Source organism: Asterias amurensis, chromosome 9, assembly GCF_032118995.1.
Source record: "Asterias amurensis chromosome 9, ASM3211899v1".
In the NCBI taxonomy this organism is placed as follows: Eukaryota; Metazoa; Echinodermata; class Asteroidea; order Forcipulatida; family Asteriidae; genus Asterias; species Asterias amurensis.
This window is the reverse complement of record NC_092656.1, coordinates 4683113-4693664: the sequence shown is the minus strand read 5'-3', so window position 1 is coordinate 4693664 and position 10552 is coordinate 4683113.

Below are 10552 nucleotides of genomic sequence, written 5' to 3'. Positions count from 1 at the left end.
ACTGACTATTCTTTTGATTGTGGAGTGGTCTGTCTGGCCCATTATCTGGGTGGGGGGGGGGGGTATTTATGTACAGGAATCCCAAGGAGTTGGACTTCGGACCCTGGAGGCTCTTGCTAATGTGATTGGTCATTTTGAACCCAAAACAACTCTGTTTGTTTCTGGGTACAAGTCTTATTTTGAGGATCAGGGGTGGATTTCACAAAGGTTGTCCTAACTTAGGACTAGTCCTAGGCAATGCTAAGAGATAGGACTGGTCGTAAGTTACGACCAGTAACTCATCCTAACTTAGGACTGGTCCTATCTCTTAGCATTGCTTAGGACTAGTCCTAAGTTAGGACTAACTTTGTGAAACCCACCCCAGGTCTTTGGTACTTTGGTTTGGAAAAAACAGGAGCTGGTGGAAAACACTTCTGTGCCTCTTTTTGGGAAGGAAAGAGTATAGAATAGAAAAATGATATATTTACACAGAAGTTGTATCCAAGCCTATCGACCTTACTCATCTGACATCATCATCACAATTATCTTGCTTGCGCCATTTTTGGAAGTCTATGCCCCTGTCTGTTGTACAGTTTTGTGCAAATTTTAGGAGATGCAGCGTTTACCTGTTAACTGTGAGAACAATAATGTGGTAAATACCTTATATCAGTATGTGAATTTGAATGTTCCTTGCCTTTGTGTCTCACTTAGCTAAAACTAACTGTGAAAACCATTTAGAATTGTGGCCCTTTCCTTCATGATAGTCCTTATAGGGGTCGGATTTGCCGTAAATTGTCTTAAAGGCAGTGGACACTATTGGTAATTACTCAAAATAAATGTTAGCATAAAACCTTTCTTGGTGACAAGTAAGGGGGAGAGGTTGATGGTATAAAACATTATGAGAAACGGCTCCCTCTGAAGTGCCATAGTTTTTGAGAAAGAAGTATTTTTCCATGAATTTGATTTCGAGACCTCAGATTTAGAACTCGAGGTCTCGAAATCAACCATTGAAACCATCTAAACGCACACAACTTCGTGTGACAAGGGTGTTTTTTTCTTCCATTATTATCACGCACCTTCGATGACCGATTGAGCTCAAATTTTCACAGGTTAGTTATTTCATGTATATGTTGAGATACACCAACTGTGAAGGCTAGTCTTTGACAATTACCAATAGTGTCCACTGCCTTTATAAAACTTCACCATATGAAGTTGTACTGATATACAAACGATAGTTTGTTTCTTGCATTGAAAACGATTTCTGAAATGTGTTTTGCTGTCTGTTAATTTCCAATACCATGCACATGTTAAACATTTGGGGGATCTCCCTGTGGGTGCGTGAATGGTCCACATTGGGCTCTCTGTAGTTCCCCAAGATCGTTTCATACTCGCCATTTTGATATTTATTTCCCAATTCATGGTTTTAAATCATTTTAAATTGATTCCTGAGGTTTGGACTATTTTCCTCTCACCCCACGCACCTGTTGAACCAAATCACCCCCTTCAATCTCACCACAAAATTTCCTTCCTTTTGGATGTGTAGTCACAGCCTCCAGATGTTATTCTCTACCCATAATCCTCAGCATCTAACCAGCCCTCATCCTAAAAGCCCCTCAGCAGTATTCCTTGACTGTTTTTCAACCCCCCCCCCCCTTCCACTCTCAATACCCTCTGTTCAATATAATAAGTAGCATTTTATTCACAAGGCCTAGACTATGGTGATGCTAATCAGTATTTCCAAAAATGGAAAGGGTTTGGTATCCCGTGTTCTTCTGTTGAAAACAACTTGCCCTTGTTGTATGGGAACCTGTTGATTAAATAGGATACATATAGAAAATTATTTTGACAGCGTGTGACCGTCACAGGTATTTTATTTAAAAAAAAAAGATTTGTTGAAAGATATGTAAATTTGTCTGAAATGTACATTGTTTTCAGCTTGTTTTGGATAGAGCCTGATGGAAGTGCTTTTAATAAACTGTATCCCACTTTTAATCCCCGAACATTTTTGGTAATTACTCGAAAATTTAATTACCATAAAAACTTACTTGGTAAAGAGCTGATGGTATTATACAAAAACAACCTCCTTTTAAATAATGTAGTACAGAGAAGGAGGTAATAAAAACTTTCACGCTAAAATTTTAGTCTGAGAAAAGCTTCAGGCATGGAGCCTTTCCCATCAGGCCTCTGAAAACACACAATTCTATGCAACAAGTGTGTTTTTTCTGTTTATTGTTTGCTTGCCACTTGTTAGACCAGTTGAGCCCACATTTTCACAGGTTTGTTATTTTATAAATGCATGTGTTGAGATACACCCAGTCCTGAGGATTCTGGTCATTGACAAAACCCTGTCTTTGAGGTTGATAGTTTTAAAACCAGCTGACATTTTACGTTTAAAATCAAACAGCAAATCTTCCCCTTGGTTTATTTGTTTTGTAATAACTTTCTATTTGCTGGCAGCATCCATTTCATTCCCCCCCCCCAATTTTAACTTGTATCTTGCAATTCTGTGGTAGAAGATATCAAAAATTTTACTCAAAGTGATTGCTTCCTTTTGGATTTTTTGTGAATTAGTTCAACTAATGCTTTCAAGTACAGTTTCATAATGTATCTACTCTATTCAAGGAAACCGATGACAAACACTGATAGCAGATATCATTTTTTGACACGGGAAATGCTTGTGAGGATGTTTTGGTTGCGATAACACTGATTCAAAGCTTTACGTATATTGTATATGTTTTACTATGAGTTTGCAAGAAACCCAAGGAAAAAGCATAACAAAGCCTTTCTAATCTTTAAAAAGCAGGAAGAATTAAACGGCACAATATCTTGTTAAAGGGAAGGTACACTCTTGGTAATTGTCACAGACCAGTGTTATCACTTGGTGTACCCCATGATAAGCATAAAATAACAAGCCTGTGAAAGTTTGAGCTCAATTGGTCATCGGAGTTGCGAGAAAATGATGACAGAAAAAACACCCTTGCTAGATGAATTTGTGTGCTTTCAAATAGGAATAAAAGACTTCTAGCTAGAAGTCTTTAATTATTTTAGTGAGAAACTACCTCTTTCTTAAAAACTACATTACTTCAGAGGGAGTCGTTTCTCACAATGCTTTATACAACAACACACCCCAACGGTTGTTACCAAGTCACTTTTTAAGTTAATATTTATTTTAAGAAAGGAAAGAGGAAGGGGGACCATCACACATGTGTTCTGACAATGGATATTGGAGTAGAAAACAACATTATTTTTGTGTACATTCAGCGGATGAAGAAATTTACTTGCTGTATGCTATGAGCATTTGACAATACTAAGCGGCCTCATTAGTTGACTGAAATGAATGCTTTATACTGAAATCAACCAATAAAGTATCCTTAAATAGAGAAACCAGATTTGTTATAACTTGAAACAGATCAAAGCTTAAAACCAGTGGACACTTTCGGTAAACAGTATTGTCCAAGGCCCACACTTCGTGTATCACAACTTATATATAAAATAACAAACCTGTGAAAATTAAGGCTCAATCGGTCATCGGAGTCGAGAGAAAATAACGGGAAAGCCCACCCTTGTTTCCGCTAACGAGAACTGATAGTTGTTTTAAAGGAACACGTTGCCTTGGATCGGTCGAGTTGGTCTTTGAAAAGCGTTTTGTGACCGTTTGTTATAAAATGCATATGGTTAGAGAGATGATGTAAAAGTAGAATACAATGATCTACACAAATATGCCTCTAAATTGCGTAGTTTTCTTTTTACCTCGTCCAATAACACGGTCGGCCATTTATGGGAGTCAAAATTTTGACTCCCATAAATGGCCGACCGTGATAGTTCACGACGTAAAAAGAAAACCGTGCAATTTTGAAAGATACTTGTGTGGATTATTATATTCTACTTTTAAAACATCTTTCTAACCATATTCATTTCATATCAAACGGTTTAAAACGCTTTTTATAGACCAACTCGTCCGATCCGAGGCAACGTGTTCCTTTAATATTTTCTCAAAACTAAAGCATTTCATGGAATAATATTTCAAGAGAAGTCTTTTACCATTACCTTCTGTAAACCCTGTAAGTTATTTGTAAATCTGTGAACTTTTTTGTTTGTTTCTGTTCCGACAGTGTATAATGGCTTTAAAAATTAATATTTATGGATCTCATAATGTTGTTTTGTTATCTAATTTCTTCAAAATAAAAGTTGTCTACTTTTGTTAGCAGTATCAGGTTTTGTTACATGAGGTTTGCGGTTTTGGTTTTATATCATTAGCTGTTGGTGCATAGGTAGGTTTAATATGCATGTGTGGAATGATGAGCAAGTTTTCCCACGGCACATTAACAGTAATTTGATCAGAGAATATGAAAGCGCTAACATCGCTTAGCATCTTGATTAGTTTCATAAATATAAATTCATATATGTAGTGGTATGAGCAATTGTATTGGTTTCTCATTGCATAAAACCATGCACACAGAACCAACATTAATATTTGTAATCTATCCAGCTCTTAAAGCTTACATGAGAGAGTCTGATATAAATAGGTGTTCCCGTTTTAACGAAAATTATATATACCTATAAGTCTTTTGCAATAATTATGTTTTTTTTGTTTTGTTTTGTTTTTACAAAAAAAGAAGAAAATTGAACCACTGTGCTATGGACTGATGCGTTTTTAAAAACGCAGTACAGGGACTGGCTAGCTGAGTATAAAATGAGATTTTTGACTTCAGAATGTACTCTTTAAAAGCAGATTTATTTTCAACATTTCTCTTTATAACAAAAGCCGCCTGTTTACCTTGTATGAGGTGAGGTGGTATGATTGAATTCAGTCGAACAAATAATAAAAATCAATTTGGTTTTGAGATCTCGGACATTGCCTTCTGTGTTTTCAGGGACATGTACGGTTCAAGTCGATTCTATCTAAATAATTTGTTGTTTCCACTTAATTTATAAATGGAAATCTCACAGCCAGTCTATTTACACAGAAGATTTTGTAAAGAAGTCTTTTGCCATTCCAGTCTGTTAAAGACACAAAAGAGCAGACACAATTATGGAGAAAGGTTCACAAAAGACCCAACATCTTTGGTAGAAGTGTCTTTTTAATTAGTGCAAACAACACTTTCAAAAAAGATAAATGGTGTGCCTGATCAATAAGTTGGTCACTGGTGGAATTTTTGATCAATATTTTGTTACTGTCCATTACACATTTATGAGATGAACAATGCCCAATTACTGGACCCCCCTTGCTTTACAAGGAAGTGAATAAACCATAGAGGTACTTCTACCTCCTTGAATAAACCGACCAATGGACTGTTGAATAACTTGATACATTAGCTAGGATGAATTCACACAATTATCCGGTGTAAAAGTAGAGAGTTTTTTTGGTTCTGCGACTGTAATTATGACAATTTGTCTTCAAATGTTGTAACTGCGTCGGCTTTGAGGACGGTCGTCAATTTCTAGGACAGTACTTGGGATGAATCTGCGTTGTGCCAAAAACCATCTGTTGTCAAAAACTAAAACTCTCTAGTTTAAACAGCCATCTCCCTTAAAAGTGGTCCGCTGGCCAAACTCCAGTTGAAACACTGGAGGACGAGTCAAAGTTCACTCCAAGTGGTCAGGCTGGATAGTTCAATGTTGAAAAGGAGTCCATATTAAAATATGGAATAACGGGCAAGTGAAAAAGCTGACGGACCGATGAAATGACAAGCTAACTGGTTCTGATTTCTAGTCAGTGAAAAAGTTAAGGGCAAATCCTGATACCTGGTTTGTGACCTCTAATTGTGTCGCTCTCAGTGTGTGCAGAGGATGTGCCTCAATCTCTCTTCCGATCTTACTCACGCAATGGTGCAACTGAAGTTTTTTCTAATAAAGTTTGAACCGTTGTTGTAACTGGGTCTTTGAACTTAGAAGAGTACATTTGTTCAAGGAGATCCATGATTGTTTGGAGGTTCAGCCGTCGATTTCACCAAACTCTTCCTAACTGAGGATTAGTCTTAGAACTTAAAGGGTCTATGTACTTTTTGTAGGACAAAAAACACAATGTCTACAGATTTACATTAAACTTACAGGGCTTGAAGATAATGATAATAGAAAGCTTCTCTGAAAATATGACTTGCTGAGGTGCTGTAGTTTTTGAGAAATGAGTAAAACAATGTCATGAAAATAATTTTGTCTCAGTGATCATGAGACGAAAATTATTTTAGCACGTAAAAACGTATTTTCATGACATTGTTTTACTCATTTCTCAAAAACTACAGCACCTCAGCAACTAATATTTTAAGGTATGCTTTCTATTATCATTATCTTCAAACGGTGTAAGTTTAATGTAAATCTGTGGACATTGTGTTTTGTGTTACAAAAAGTACCCAAATCCTTTAAGAAGAGTTCAGTTCCATAATTGAAGACGTAGGACACATTCAACCCATCCTAAGTTACGACAGGTTACTTGTCCTAACTCAAGATAAGATTAATCCTAGCGTTTCTCGAAATCGGCACAGGCCTGTATGCTTCGTTTTTGAAAGGGCAACTAGGGCACCATAGCACTTTCTCTTTTGTAAAGGGCACCCTATGAAGAACTTATAAATTTCTACTGTAGCATTTCAAGTGCACCAAGGCACAGGGGACATGGAGGCAATCACCTGTGTTTCCTCAGTGAAGTATCGGGTCTGGAGGTCTATGATAGTGGTTTCTAATCTTGCCTTTCATCTCTGAAACCCCCGGTTCAAATCCCACCAGGGGGAATATGTGGATTGGGGTTTCAATCCCTGCTTGACTGCTTGGGTGTTGCCCCTGGAATATTTCTCAAGTGTTTTTCCTCCAACATCTAAAATTAAACTTCCTTCCTTGTCCTCTCTCCATTTGGGTTCTTTGCTAGTACAATGATTAAGTTTGCTTTTCTGAGAGTCCTTGGCTTCACAACCAGAAATAATGATCGAAACTGTGGTTTTTAGTCGAAATGCCTTTGGGTGAGGTTAAGACACATTAGCACACTTTTCAGCTGTATAACATTTTTGTTTGCGTTTGCAGTTGTGCACAAAGTGAGAATTTGTTTTCTTAACTCTAGTGAAACTTAAGAAGCACCATTGCAGCTAAAATGTTTCCTTCTGGAATTTTAGAAAAACCTCTACACATTACAAAGAAACTGCAACATAAGCCCCTTCCACTATGTGTGGTTACAGAGTTTCACATGGAACTTTATATAAATTGACCAGGAACAGGTCTTAAAAGCTCAAGCATTCCATCGGTGGATTTCTAACCCCATAGAGAACATTATGATTTAATCGTCGGTGCTTTTCAATGTGGGATTAAATACTGTTGGTTTTGAGTGAGCTGGTGGGAACCGTGTGAATGCAAGTTTTAGTGGGAAGGTCTGTACCTGAAGAATAAAAATCCGTTGGATTTTGAATGTGAAAGGGCAAAGCTGTATCCCAGTGGGGTTGTATTGTTAGACCATGGAGCTCCATGGTTAGACCATGTCCACTCTGGTTAGTGCTGTCTATGGTAATTGTTGCTGTTCCCAGGATGAGAGTGGGTTCGTTAAAGTTGTTAAGAGGATCATTTTGTGTTGCTACAGTGGCCTGGAAAGGCCAAACATTTTCTGGTGGTTTGTAACTCGTGGTCATAGAGTTATATATAAGAACTAGAGGGCGCACTGGTGATGCTTCTGCACAAACGCGACGGGACCGCATCAAGACGCGCGCCATTATGTACGCGGGTTGCATACGAAGTACGCAATTGAGTTTGTGTTTATTGAACGCTGACGCGATGCTGTTTTGTCAACTTACAAAATGGCCGCACAAACACACGCTAAGCAATGCCTGTTTGTTCAACTTAGGAAATGGCCGCCTGCGCGCATGCCGAGCGCGTATATAGGCAAGTGCGCCCTCTAGTTCTTATACATAACTCTATGCTCGTGGTGCATCCCTGAGTTTTATAGCATTGATACTTTGTTTTGGCTTTTCTGGCCACTGTGAACTAGATTTGTGATGACTTCGATAATGCAGTTTTATATCACATTCAAATGAACGTCACTGGCAGAGCGCCCTCGCTTGTTTTTATTTAGTCAGTCGGTTTATGTCACCATCATCTTATTTAGTATACCTGCGTTGAATAATCCAAGTGTGACCACGGGTAAGATCTACACATTTGAATGTTACCCAAGGAGTCAATTGAATATGAACCCAATGCTAACCACCTGGCTTAAGCCATTTAGCTGAATAGCCAATGACACTAAGAGTATAAACTTAGTCTCACACAGGAAAATGCTTGGTTTATGTTCAGGTTTTATGTTTTGGTTTTGGTTTTTTCCCTTTTCAATCAACACAATATGGATCCGTGTTATTTTCCGCTCAGGCGAACAGGATCCATTTCAATCTTCAAATGCTAATGTAGTGAGAACAGGATCCAATTCCAACCTTACAACTTCAACGTAGCTAAATGTGAAGAGCTCTGATTGTGTGATGCTGATGGCACACAATAAAACTTCTGAATATTCATGTGTCAAGATATACAGTCCTAAGCCATACTGCCTTCATTTTACTTTCCATCCATCTGAAGGACACAGTCATGCACCCCTTAGAAAAAAAACAGACTCTCCAGGATAGGATTCGAACCCACATTCTGACACCACTTAAAACTTCTTTCCACACTGAGACCAAGATGTTTCCTTAGCCCTTTCGCTTTCCATCCATTTGAAGTACACAGTCATGCAGCTCTTAGATTACACAAAAAACCGCCTAGGCTGGGATTCGAACCCACATTCTGACACCACTAAAAACTTCATTCTACACTGAGACCAAGATTTACAATCCTTAGCCATACTTCCTTCCTTTTACTTTCCATCCATCTGAAGGACATATTCAGACAGCCCTTAGAGAGAAAAAAACCCAGAAGACTAGGCTTGGATTCGCACCCTCGTTTAATGACACCATTAAAACTTGATTCAATTGCTTATTTGATAGACAGGTCTATCGAGATGGCTTCGTGATTATCTGCCCATTGCAGGACCCAATTTCATAGAGCTGCTTATCAAGCACAAAAAGTAGTTAAACACAACAAAATTATGCTTACCATAAAAAGGTTACCAGCCAAACTACAATGTCACGTGTACAAATTGTGCCTGGTATCCTGCTCATTTCTGCTAAGCAGATAATTCTTAAGCAACATTTTCTGCTCTATGAAATTGGGTCCTGATCATCAAACCATTCCATCAGTACCACTGTCTATCTCTGTCTGGGTCGTCAATGTTGAGAGCTGTCAGTTTCTCTCTTAATCCTATTATGCACTTATTGATCTGAAGGAACTCTCCAATGGGGCAATGGTAGATGAATAGATCCCGGACAAGCAAGCTATCCACCCCCTATTCTATCCAGTTTGTTTTGTTGCAGTGTTATGATGGTAATCCCTTGTTAGTATGCCCATGGAGGAAGAAAATGCCCTAGCCTCCAACCATAGTTCTATTCCCCAATCAACTAGTCAGTCCAGGGAATTTGAATATAACTTTTTCCCCTCATCAGTCCCTGCTGCAGTTGTCAATTAATTTTCGGAAACACCTGTTTGTTTACCCAACATGGTGTTTGAATTCTAAGCTCTAAATCCTTCATGTCTTTGTTGCTTTTGTCATCAGACAACAACAACACAGTTGTTCAGAGTTGCTCAATCTAAATGTCTTATGGCAGAAGCCCCTGCTCCCTTTTCAAAAGCTCATTGTGAGGTGATGTTTTGTCAGACCTCTTGATCTCTTAATAACTGCTGAAGGCGTCTCTTTTTAAACATCTTCCTGGAATAAGTTTTTTTTTATTTCTTACAGAGAGATTTGTTTTGGAGGAGGTTTATGGCTTGTTGTCGCCATAGAAGAGGCTTAACTTTGTGGGTACATGTAGCCACTAACTTTTGCATGTTCATTCTTAATTAGGCCTACATCTGAAATTGTTCATGCAGTATAATTGTGACCATCAACGTGTCATACCTTGTCATACAAAATGAGTCTGAAATCTTCACAGAGTCCGATGTATACAGCCAGTAAAAACTGATATTGCTGCACTATGCCTTTGAACTTAACTGTTATTAACTGATTCCACTACTGGCTGAAATGTTCTGTGGAGCTTGCGTAGGAGATGTGCTTGTCATACTGTTCTATAACACCTTTAACTTAAAAGATTCGGGTACTTTTTCAAAAAGTCCACAGGTTTACATTAAACTTACAGGGTTTGAAGATAACGATCGTGGAAAGTTTCCCTTCAAATATTACTAAATAAGGTTGGTGTAGTTTTTGAGAAATGAGTAAAACAAGTCACAAAATAATTTTGGTCTCATGAGACCAAAATTATTTTAGCATGTAAAATCCCCTTAACCAGTTATGATATTGTACCAAAACCATAGCATAACTGGTTAATACACTTTTACATGCTAAACCTGAGACGAAAATTATTACTTTTACTCATTTCTCAAAAACTACAGCACCTCAGTAAGTAAAATTTCAAGGGAAACTTTCTACTATTATAATCTTCAAACTGTGTAAGTTTAATGTAAATCTGTGGACATTGTGTTTTTTGTTAGAAATAAGTATATCCTTTAAAGGGGAACTGTG